Source organism: Argiope bruennichi, chromosome 9, assembly GCF_947563725.1.
Source record: "Argiope bruennichi chromosome 9, qqArgBrue1.1, whole genome shotgun sequence".
NCBI lineage: Eukaryota > Metazoa > Arthropoda > Arachnida > Araneae > Araneidae > Argiope > Argiope bruennichi.
The window spans coordinates 89,692,635-89,705,963 of NC_079159.1; the positions used below are offsets into that span (position 1 = coordinate 89,692,635).

The 13,329-nt window shown below is 27.2% G+C and overlaps 1 protein-coding gene across 1 annotated transcript in view; it reads left to right on the top strand.

The window, feature by feature from the left end:
- The first annotated feature begins 695 nt into the window (after positions 1-695).
- LOC129985330 (uncharacterized) overlaps positions 696-13,329 on the top strand; it is a 70,016-nt gene continuing 57,382 nt past the window's right edge. Inside the window, exon 1 of the mRNA XM_056095315.1 lies at positions 696-867. The gene's annotated coding sequence lies outside the window, so the exon portion shown is untranslated. The remainder of the gene's footprint in view (positions 868-13,329) is intronic.

Here is a 13,329-nt window from a genome sequence, read left to right on the forward strand (position 1 = left end):
ACAAAAGTCTTTTTACATTGTAACACATATTGAAATAAATTAAAAAAAAAAAAGATAAGTACCCTCCCCCTTTATGAAATGTCAAATTTGATGTAAACATGAATGACAGAAAATATAAAGAAGATGCAAATATATCATACGAAGATGCAAATATATCGAAAACAAATATAAAATCCTGAGAAGTATTGCATAATTAAATTGATCTTAATATTAAATTTTTTCAACATTGATGAGAACGTAATAAAGAGAATGACATTAAATAAAAAGAGGATTGATTGAGTGTTCTCAACTTTTATTGGTTTTGACGTTCTAATGGAAACTTGGTTCTCATTCATTTCTATATTGCGTAGTAACTTAACTTCATTTCGCATCCCCCTCCCCACAAAAAAAGTGAATTACATGCAAAAAAAAACTACTTTAATAAATACTAAAATAAAATATTAAAATTAAAAATCAGAATAAAAAAAACTGAAAAATCCGAATGTACAACAAAAAGCATAAAAACAAAAGGTAAGGTCGGAATAAATCAGCGCCCAACTTATTTTAATACTTGTCAGATGGCGTTAGGGGCGATTATTCCGAGCAGCCAATCGGAGGGGCCGGAAGAAAGATCGTCTGCCGGAAGGTGGGAGAAACAGAAAAGTGATACGGAGTGGGGGGAGAGGGAAAACACGGACCACTCATGGGGAGGGGGGTGCCAAGGAGGGTCGCGAAGAACGTGGCGATCACTTTCTGTAAAAGCAGCCACCCCATTCAGATGTCTACGGCACAACCTGGCAAGAGCACATTCCAATGCCGATAGTTATTCAGATTTTTATTTTTTTGGCTGCTCGAAGTATAATCGCCTGGTATTTACAAACAAAAAAGGTAAGATATTTATATTTTTCCCCCTCATATTTTGAGTTTTTTTAAAGTTATTATTATTTGAAAAAAAATATGAACTTTCAATCAAAACGAATTGAAGATAGCGTGACAATAAATAAAATTAATGGTAGCTGAAATATAAAGTTTTTGCAAGTTAAAAAACTTTGGAAACGTATTAAAAAATTCAACCCGTTTTTCTTTTCCATGGAAAGTTTGAAATTTTAATTGTATGTGCGTATGTGTTTCCCTCCCAACTCCCCCCTTTTTTTGTTTTGCCTTTCTATAAATCTGGTTCATCAGGAAATACTGTACATAAAATTGCTCCATTAAAATTAAATATTAAATTAACATCCTAAAAATAAACAAAACTATTTATGTTTGTTGAGATTATAATAATAAATAGAATATTTGTAAATTCTGCTGATTTCTATTGTAGAAAAATAAATAAATAATAGATGATAATTTATACATAATATATACTATTTGCATGGCTTCTTAATGATTTCTAAATTAACATTGAAGCGCCTTTTTTATTTTTTATTCACTTTATTTTATGTATTTATTTATTCGCTAGATCGGAATAGACATGTCAAAAGCACAAACAGCATTTTAGTCCCACAAAATGATTTTGCCAATAAGTCGATGAGTGAAACGAAATTCATAGAAGAGCATGATTTTATTCTATTGACATATTTTTAAATGAGAACAAATCTGAACGATAATTGTTATAAATAAATTTTTTTTCTGCCACAAGAAAAAAACAATTCTGTTTGAATGAATCAGATAAATGAAATTATATCAAAGCACATCACGCCGTCCTATTTTTAGCCCAAAAAGTTATATCATTTGATTTACTGCATTTGTTTATCAAATTTTCATGCTATCTTGTTGACGGTTTTTTCTTCTTATGGATTTAAAGTAATTAATAGAGAATTAATAAAAAATATTTATAATATTTATAAGCCTGGTAATTTTGATTTATTCTTCAACATTTAAGCGCTATTTTTCTAATATTATCATGATGTGAAAACTAATAATTTTTCAATTCTTGGATCACTTGATTTAATTACATGTACATGTTTATTTATATTTATTTACTAGCAGTCTTTGACAATTACCTTGTTCCCTTAGAATACTGATTTTCCTAGCCGTTGAATTATTAGTACGGAATGCGCTTATTTAAAATTTCACCTTGTTTTTTGATAAGAGTAAAAAATATGAATTTTATGAATTTAGCCTATTATAAAATAATATATGCACTGATTAAAAAGGGTTATACATAAGGAAATAAAAGAGGAAGTAGAAATCCTACATCTGAGTTGACGTAAAATAAATAAATAAAAATTAAAAATCTTCATTTTAACGCAGCGAAAGCATGCGACTGAATAGTTGTGGATCAATGAAAATAGTTTGAATTAACAAGGAAAACATTGTTAGATTGTATATCAAATTAATTTTTTAAAAAAAACTCTTTGAAATCGAAAACTTTTGTTGAAAAAAAAAATTGATGTATTTTAAAATATAAGCTTTGAAATTTAAGATAATGTAAAAATAATTTTAATAAATAATACTTCGAGAAATATAACTTTAAAACAACAAAAACTCGCTTAATTGTTAATTAATATATTTCAATTGTTTGGAAGGAACATCCGAGTAATCGTATCAAATTTGACCAACATTCATTTAAAATTATAGATTTGTATAAACGATGTACACACGAAAATTCATCTTTATAATATCAAAATTATTCAGAATTGACCAGAAGATAATAATACTTGTTTTCTTTAAAAAACGCATTTTAATAATGCTCCGAATTTAGCAGCATAATTGCAATGAAATTTTAAATCTACGATTACTTTTCAAAAACTGAAATTATGCGAAAAATTCTCCTTACAACCCCAAAGAAATGTTAACTTTTTTATTTTCTGTACACACTGAATGCCCCTTTAACATAATACAATGAATAGTAAAGTAAATTCCCACCTGGTACTACCCCGGGAGGCTTAACTTCAAGAAGTCGATGAGTACCTTTGTTCGAAAGTACTGACCAAGGGATTTCATTCTCGCTTCAGTGCTCACTGACATTTGGTCATCAATTTTCGACTTACTTCAAGGGTGGGCCTATACTAGCTGAGACAGGATTTGATTTTTACTTCGGACATGTTGAAGTTAGATATCATGCGATCAACTTGTCATCCTGAAAATCATACACTTTTAGAATCATATCCTTAAAAATAACATTGCCACCTTCTCTGAGTATATTATCAATTTTCTCAATTCTTTATATTTAATAATTTGGATTTCCATTTTGTGAAATCATTTAAAATGTGCGATGTGATAGTAAAAACAAAGGGTTATGAATGAATGAGTATTTCGGAACATTCTTTTATTTCTAACTATATTCTGAAATTTACAGTTGGCAGTTATTATTCACCGAATAGTATTAAAAAAATTACTTATCTATGAATATACTATATTTCATCAATCTCATGCAACTAGACAAATTTTCGTATTCGCGTATAAAATACTTCGATTTTTTTTAAAGATTTTTATAATTAAGTTGAAATCGAATGTCATTCAGTTAAGATATGCTGAGTTAAATGTTTCCATTCAAAATGGATAATTCCTTGTTGTTTACGTTTACTTCAGGGAATACTTCCCTTTTTGTCCACAGCAATATTAATTAATTCGGTTTGCAATGAAACAAGTTGCGTGAAAAGATTCTTGTAAAGGTTTAAAAATATAGGATCAAGTTTAAAACATACATCTTAAAACTTGGGGATTGTTTCTGTAACTGCGAACCCTTTGAAACGTATTGAAATTGTAAAAACTAATGCGATCTTCTTCAGAGGATGTAAGAAAGAAAAAAAGTCACATTTGTTTTAATTGAAAAATTGAGACCTGCCAATAAAACAGACTTTTATGAAACTTTAAAAATTTGCACATATATCTTTAAATAATTTAAACGCTATTATCTTTGCTTTACTTTTTGTTTCACTTTAAGCAGTGCGTCTTATGCATGAAATTATTTTTGGTAATCTATTTTTACAATAAATTCAGGTATAGAAATGTTATATCTGGATTCTTTCCATACTGGTTGTCATAAAAAAAAAAATGTATTATTATTTTTTTTAAAGTGAGGATAATTTATTACGTTCATTTATCGTAAGAATAAAATGAAAATAAATAAGTAAGTATGTTAAGTTAACGCCATTCTAGGCTTTTTAAAATCAATCTTATCCAAGCTAAAATTGTCCTTTGTTTGATCTATATTGCAGCAAGAAAAGTTAATTATAAAATAAATTCAAACCAATACTTTCGGGCTGATGTAAAAAATATAGAAACTATAAGGATTTTTTAAAAAACTTTTTTTTTTATCTCAATGGTTTTCTATGTTATCACACTTACAAACAGATGGGAATTAAAGTTCATTAAATAGAAAATTCGCTAGTGGAAGTTCTTAGCATACATTATTTACAGTTCTATGAAATTAATAATGAATCATCTAATTAAAACCTTCAAAGATAGTGAGCTGCAATTTTGGAACACTGGAGTAATAAAATCAAGTCACAACACTCGAATAATTATACAAATATCACATTATCAAAGAATTTAAAATCCAGTTTCTCCTAATTATATCTACAGCATAACAAAACATCGGAAAGACTAACAAAAAAAAAGTAATTAGCTACAGCATTATTATTACTCCATGGAACTCTTGAGTATGCGTCAGTATATCGAAAAGTTAGTTTGTCAGTTGAGCAGAGGAAGTAAGTCACAAGCAACTAACTGGCTTTAGGGCACAAAATCGAGTTAGGGAAATAGGATTGGGGAAGCTATGAGTCTGCGATTAACAAAGCGGGAACGAAAAGAATATTTTATGAAAAAAGTTTTCTAGAGTAGATAATGGTAATTAATAAAAAGAGAAAAGATGGAAAGGGGGGAAGGGGGCGTAAAAAGAATGCATAGGTTTGTCGTAACAAAATAAGGCACAAAAATGATTGGATAAACTTTATTCCACACAAATAGCGGCTGTTGTTCAAGATCTACTACAAACCTATTTTTTTATTTATTTTGTCGGCCCAAATCAGCATAATTTGAAATTTAAAAGCAGAAAGATTATCATAAAAATTTTGGAAGATTTTTTAAAAAATAATTTGAATTACTCCAAATGCATTTTAGTAATTGGCTGACTTTAACAAATATGAAATCGGATGTCTTAAACAACGATAATTTCAATTACATTTCAAAACACGAGAAAAAAATAATTCTGAAAATTTTGACTTTTTCATTTTTTACGTATGTATACTTAAATGAATTTCAAGTATTAGCTATATACACTCCCACTTTCTTGGGGGCGGCGAGCCTCCCCCCACCCTTCAAAAAATTGTCCGACTAAAGATTATATATATTAAATGTACTATTTAACTGGATTTTTAAGACGTTCTCACATGACAAATAGCTGAGGGTCTTTTCAAGCCAAAAACCGGCAATGTTTTATCTTTTATATTTAAACTACGTTACCGTTGAAACTAAATTTATAGCTATCACTTGATTGACTTCTTGAAATATGAGCATTGATTTTTTTTCACGCCATTTCCAACTAACTTCGAATTTTATAGATTTCAGTATCTAACTAACATTGACTAATTATTAAGATACTTATTATTATATTAAATTAAAGTATAAAAAATCTTATCCAGAAATTTAGGAAAATTTCCATATTTTTGAAAAGGAATATACAGTGAAAACACTGAGAGTGAATGCTTTTGTTTCTTCAAAATGATCAAATATTTATTTTATGCAGGTTTAATATTTAAATGGTATTGTATTGCATAACATATTCTTATATAATTTATTCCCTAAAAGTATATGTATTCAAAAAATGATTTTAATTCAGTTTTACTAAATTTAATTAGCATAATTTTTTTGAATAAAAGTTATATGGAAAGAGAATTTTTTTTCCATGTAGAATGTTAATTACCTCGCATATAACACTTTATTAAGAGACTGAAAATAATAGGAAAAGATGGAAGTAATCGGAAAAAAAAATAATAAATCGGAAGCAATTTTATTAAGTGTTTTGAATGCCAAAATATGCGAATAATACTTCGATAGTGTTTATTATTATTATTTTCAAAATATTTAAAGTTTTTGTTGTCATCATTGTGACATATTCCTTGATATGCATTTTTGTAATTTGTGTTAAAAAAAATACCAGATAAAGCTACATGCATTCTTAATATGTTATTGTGATAAATACATTAAATAGCTCTTGATTCGAATAAAGTCGGTCTTATCAAATTTAAATCCTCATTAATAAATTTCTTCTTAAGTTAAAGGATATAAGGCGGACATTTTCCATTTATTAAATAAATTACTATATAGGAATTTTTTTTTCACCCAAAATTTTCCTCCTCTGTCTCATTAATCAAAATAGAGTTAATTTCTTTTTCCAAAAATGAGTATAAAGTTGCTAGCAAAGACCAAAACAAATTTAAAGTATATAAAATTGAGTATATAAATAAAGAAATCAATATGAAAACGAAAGTAACGCTGTTATATTAAGACCACAAATGTTTTATTCTTATTACACGACATTTAAAATAAAGCGATTTAACAGAGTGGATAATTTCTATTATAAACTAAAACAAGCTAATCTATTTTATAGTGACAATTAATCACCTTAATTGGTTAATTGTTTGCTTAAGCGAGGAAGATAATCATAATAACTGGAATGTGTAGTATATATAATATAAATAAAAATATGATGCTAATCAGAAAATTGATCTAAAATTTTCTGTTTGATTTTGTTATCTATAAAGGATTGTTAGACATCAATATTATTAATTGCATCCTTCTTGGAATAATACGGAAGTTTTGGAATCTTCAAAGTTTAACCATTAATCAAATTTCTTTTGATTTGGTTTTCCTGAAGTTCCTTTAAAGTTATCTCTCACTCAATTAGGAAAAACCAAAACAATTAAAACATTAATCTGATACTAGAATCTCATGTTGGATAAATAAAAAAAAAAAAAAAAAGAAGACCGGTATGATTTTTCCAGCTAACTTTTTATGAAGACAGTGAGAAATTAAGTGATCTCAGTAAGAGAAAAGTAATAAAATACAGTGAGTTATATATGTTTTAACTTAATATCAATCTAATAAATATTTAATTGTATCACATTAGAATTCAAAATGCAATAAATGTTTACAAGAAATATCTTTTATTCTATTTAATGATTTCTCCCATTTAGTGTTCACGTTAAGTTATTAATGCCAATATATTAACAATATGACTGGATTTTTATACGATGCAATTGTTACAAGTGTTAAAAAGATCTTTACAATTATGGAAACGAAGCTACGCCGGATTCTAAGCATCCCAGTAGTTCTAAATCTTTGAATTGCGCTTTTCATTAAAATATTATCAAAGAAAACATTAATTTCGAAAGAGAGGAGTTGCGCTATTTGAGTAGGAAAAAAGACCAATTTTATTACAGTCATCGGTTTTATCAGAAATAAATTAAATATTTTAACGCGCTATTCAAAAAAATTACCATGTCAATTGCCTTTTTCTATCAGCAATTACATTACGAAAACTAGAGTAACGTGTATATTTACAATGTGCTCTTAAACAAAAACTTTTCAATTATGTGGCGATTGCTGTTCACAGAGAAATTGAATCATCCCTATATTAAAAAAAAATTATGCTTATATTGCGATGTTAATTACTGAGAGTTAGAATTGTTGACACAAATGATGCTCATCCGTAAACATATACTAACCCATTTTCTACTTCTTTCCTTCCTTTTCACTTCCCCATTGATAGCCTAAACATCTCATCATAACAATGGATGCTCGCTGATTTGTTGTCGTTTTCAATTACACAGAGGCATAGCTAGTGGATGCATCATCAGAAGGTGGTTCGCCACGGCCATCAATCACGACAAACTGCAAGACACTGGGTTCGAGCTATCTAATTGAAAACCATTAACCACCCGCGAGTGCGTTATCTTCCATTGGTAAAAAAGCGTGGGAATATTTTCATATTGACTTCTTAAAAAAAATAAAACGTGAGAACTATCATTCCTTCTATTTCATTAACTGTTCAGATTATACTCGGGTAAAATTATCATCGCTGATAAAAATAAAATTGAAAGTACATGTCTGTTTATTAAAAATATTCCGAGTACACACCATTGGACTTACAGATATCAATCTGGTATTAACATAATTTGGACAGTGGAAATACGCTTCGATTGTATTAATTTTTATCAATTAATGAATAAGAGAAATTTTGATTTTTTTTCACTATAACATTAAAAAATATTATGGCATGAAAATAACTTACATGATCTCAAAATTATTAAATTATCTTTTCAATTGCACTTATTTATTTTCACCAATATTCCCTTAAATTATGATAACTCCTATGTATAACTTGCAACAATATTTTTCATTATTGCTGATAAAGACCAACTCTTTTTTTTTGTTGTTCATACAAATATCCAGTCACGTGTTTCTTGTCTATTATTAAAAGTAAAAAAAAAAAAAAAAAGATTTTGTTTAGAACATTTATTGGCAATGTCATAGTTAATTTTTATTTTGTTTCTTCAAATAAATATTTTTCCGGTGAGGAGGAAGTCTCAGTTAACGAAAACTTTTCTAAAATTTCACATAATTTAATTTTTTACCGACATCTTTCAATCTGGATTACAAGTTTTACCATATGCTAATATACTGAATTTGGATATTCGTTTCAGTGGCAATACTAATATGCTTTCCTCAACACGTTGAAAAAATGATCATGTTAAAATGATGGAAATTTATTAAAAAAAACCTACCATAATTAAATCGTGCGGAACCATTTTAATCCCAAAATCATTAACTTTACTTGAAGAATAAAGGAGCGATATTATATCATAGTATAGGAGAAAATACAATTAAATGTTAAATGCCACGGATAATTGAGTATTTTTTATGTAAATGTGAAAGCCTGCATTTTAACTTCATTTAAAAGGTATCAGTACACAGCAAACAGAACAAGTGTAAAGATATTAAAACTATGTAGCTACAGTGTTTTACCACAGTTTAAAATATTTGTTTAGGGAACTCTGAATATCACGTTGAACTTAAGAGAATTAATTGAAATTCAAGAATTAAATGTAATACAACCAACAGTGCCAATGAAAATGCTAATCGTCAAAGATGATTGACTTTAAATATATTAGGCTGGAAATAACTTGAAATAGTATTTATTTAATTCAAACTATACAAACACTTTAGATATTTGGAAACTTTCATTTTAAGAAGCCAGAAATCTGACACTGTCAAAAAAAAAAAAAAAAATGATTTTGCAACCCCAAATGCACAAATACAAGCAAAAATTAAAAAATTAATTCCAATGATTTATTTACTAAAAGACAAACTTAAGCTATTAAAAAAAAGATAGAAATCAGAAATTTTCAAAAATTTATGACTTAATAAAAAAATAAATAAAAATAAACCTTGAAAAATAAACCTTGAAAAACCAATAAAGAGTTCTCTTGATGCAAAATATTGGTCAGAAAAGAAATCTAAAAAGGGTTATCCTTAAAAAATGAGAACAATAGTTATTTCGTATATCAGATTTCTCATATAGTAAAAAAAGAATTCTTTTATTGCAATATTCCTTTCTTTTTATGTAAAAAAAATTTATGGTCCTGTGGAATTAATATTGATGATTTTAAGAACATTTCCAGTGGTAGTGCTTACAAATTCCTAAAAACTTCAATCTGTTTCAGTATATACTCATTCCAGGGATACGAAACAACAAGACAAAACCTTCAAATTCAAATTTTATCTTAAGACTCAAAATTCCATAAAAATGTTTCCAATATATATAACATGAACTGCTATTTCAGCAAATGTAAATGGAACCTTAAATTTTGTAGCACATGTTTTAATTTTTTTAATGGATGATGGCTGAAAATATTATTTCGCTGTTTTAATAACAAGCGAAAAACAAATTATGTGCCAGTTAGTTTTAATTTACAACTTCAAATTTAATTGCAAATTTCGCATTTAAAATATTTTATTAGCATGCTTTCATATTAGCTTATTAAAGATTGAACATTAACAATAATAAAAATTAATTAACCAATATTACTTTTGAGGCAAAGAAAACCTAATTAATAAAACCTAACCTAACCAATAAAACAAAATTTCAGTTAAAAACATTTAATTTCTTCAGATTTTGGACAAAATACTATAATAATCCTTACCCTGCATTTGCGTTTATGATGTTTGATTAATAATTGAACAGCAATTTTTTTAATAAAAATCTAGATAAACGATATTAATTTTGTAAAAGAAAGTTACAATTATAAAATAAAACATAAACTAACAACAAATTAGTTAAAACTAATTAGTTTAAACTTTTAAATAGATTATTACCTAAATAAATTACTTTTAATACATTTCTACAAATGTATCATTCAATAAAATTAGCATAATTCTGCAAATACCTTTCATGTATTTGCTTTCATAATGGTTGATTAACAATTGAGCAGCAATTAAAAAAAAGGTAAATGAACAACATTTCATTTGTAAAAAGAAACTAAACCGCTGATATACGATACCAATCAACAATAAATCGTTAGTTGGGTCATATTTTTAACAAAATTATACAAATAATTTTTTTTTCGTTCATTTCATTTCATAATAATTGATTAACGATTAAGCATGGATTTTTTTTAAAAAAAATTATAAAAAGAAACTTAAAGCAATAAAATAACCAATCAACAAGAAATTATTAACTACATCGATTTTAATAAGATTCTATAAATATTCTTTTTTTTTTCATTCATTTGTTTCATATTGATTAAAGATTGAACAGCAATTCAAAAAAAGTAAAAAAATGAAGTTCACCTTCCTCGAACAGAAATAAAATACGATATAAGTTAACAGTAAATTGTTAATTCATTGAATTTTTAATAAAATGTGCACACAAAAAATCCTGTGTTGTATACAATAATTCTGCTTTAAAATGTTTTGAAATAAGTTTTCGTTAGTGTAGTTATTTCAAACAAAATAATGAATGAATTTTTTTATTCCATCATGTGTGATTTAACTACTTTTCGTATAACCGGTAACTTGAAATTTTGGCATTTCATTTATTATATTGTTTTTTGAAAAAACAAATCGCGAAAAACAAACAGCAAAAAATTATCCTTAATGGAATATTTATTGGAATTTGAGCTCCAAATACTAATCTGGAAATAACGTCATTTATAACATAGCAAGACTCGGATGTTCAGATTCACAAGATAATTTATCCCATGATACCTTTATCAATAGTTTCTTATCAAAATAGAAGAAAAAATAAATAAAAATATCAACATTTATTAATAAGTGCCCAGAAAATTTCTTGGATGATATATATATTTTTTTAATTTTAAACTTGTAAGTCAAAAATCTTATTAAAAAAGTTTTGTTGAGCAGTAAATGATTTTCAATATTAATATTAATTTGAAAGAAATTACATTGGTTGGAACATTACATTGGAACAAATGTAAGAAATTTTTTATAACTTTTCTATAAAAAAAAGTGCTTAAGCATTTAAAGCTTTGAAAGTCCGTCGAAGTAGTCAAAATTTTACTTTTTATTTATTATTTAAAGTTAATTATTAATACTAAAGTATTATAATACGTAATTTTAGATATAATTATCTTGCGTTTCCTGATTCGTTTACACACTTGGTTTTTATTATAATTTTATTTTCATTAGCATTTGTAAAATTTATATATTTTTTTTTTCGTTCGTAGTCAGATAAAATAATTTCATAATTTCACCTGATAAAACTCCTAGAAACTCAAAGAGTCTTAATATCTATCATCGTAATTTATTCAAAATATAAATCTATGCTTTATCTTTCGGAGAAAGAAGTTGTCCCACTTACGAATTCTTAGCGGACAGTCGCTCGTTCCGGTCGCGGCATGCATTTCACCGACCGTCGGGGTTTCAAATCCTTCGGTGACTGTCGTGCTCTTCTCGGGTGGTAGAAACGGACTCTCGCGGGACGTTTGCTTCTCCCGGATTTAAATGTCAATCATGCGGAAGATGTGGATTCCACGGCTTTACAATAGTCTTATAAAAATACTTCTTCACTCTTTTTACAGCCATCATTTTAACATTGTCCCAAAATTTCAGTATAACGAGGAAAAAAAGGACACTATTTAACATTTTTTGTGATGAGTTAGTAGAATTCATTACAATGATAGCAATTAAGCATTTAATTTAACATTTAGAATTTGGTTTTCATGCTTGATTTCTGCCTTTAAGCCAACTAATTGATTATTTTCCTTAACTATATAATTACAAATGAAACTATAAAACTCTTTAAAAGACTCAAAATCATCTAACAATCATAAAGAAGAAGCAATATTTTTTGCTTTCAAACAATTTACAGAATTTGGAGAAAATTCAAGCCAAAAAATTCTTCCTTGAAATGCGGATGACGTTTCTAATCTCCCTAAGTGGAAAAAAAAATATGTCTGTCTATCTGTGAACACGATGATTAAAAAAAATGTGTTGAGCTAAAACCAGAATTTGACCCTGAATTACAATTGTAGTCACAAAATCACTCCCCAAATTTCATATATTCAAGTCACTGCTATTCTGAATGATCTCGTTACGTATATGTAAATGAACAGACAGACAGATGGTCTTTCATTTACTTCTTTCTTTGTTTTCTTTTCTGGATTTTTCTGGAGAATTTGGTTTTTGGATGTTAAAATTGTAAACTAAATTTCATTTACCTAAATTGTATTTTTTTAATTACCGCATTACAAAAGTACAAACCCTCTATCTCCTGACAGATTTCATTAGAAATTTGATACAGATCTATATTTTGCATTATAAAACTGTGTACCAAATTATATATATATATGTTTCTTAATATTTTGTAATTATCGTATTCACGTGTACTCTGACAGCCAAACATAGAATTCTTCAGAATAGATTTCATTCCAAATATGACAGAAATCTACACATTTGGAGTACAGAACATGTATAAAATTTCATACGTTCAGCTCAAAGGGCTTTGAGTTATTGTAATTGCATGCAGACAGACGAATAGATGTACTTCCAAAAAGTATTTTTCGGATTCACGATCTGAACTGTGAAAGTTCGTCAAAATCTTGAGTTCAAATCTTTTTGGTGATTACAATACTTTGTATACGAGAAAGTAAAATAGAGGCAATTCAAACTCTTACTGAACAAATGAGAAGTTTTTGTTGGTATTTAGAAATGAATTATCTAAACTGTAGAAGGTTTACTTAAGTATTATCTTATGTTATGATACGGAATAGTAAAGTTTATAAATATTTTTGGGATTCCGAAAATTAATGAATGTGATCTTATTTTAAGTGAAATTCAAAAGTGAAGTCTTGTTTTATTTCAGAGGTTCTATCTGATAAAAAT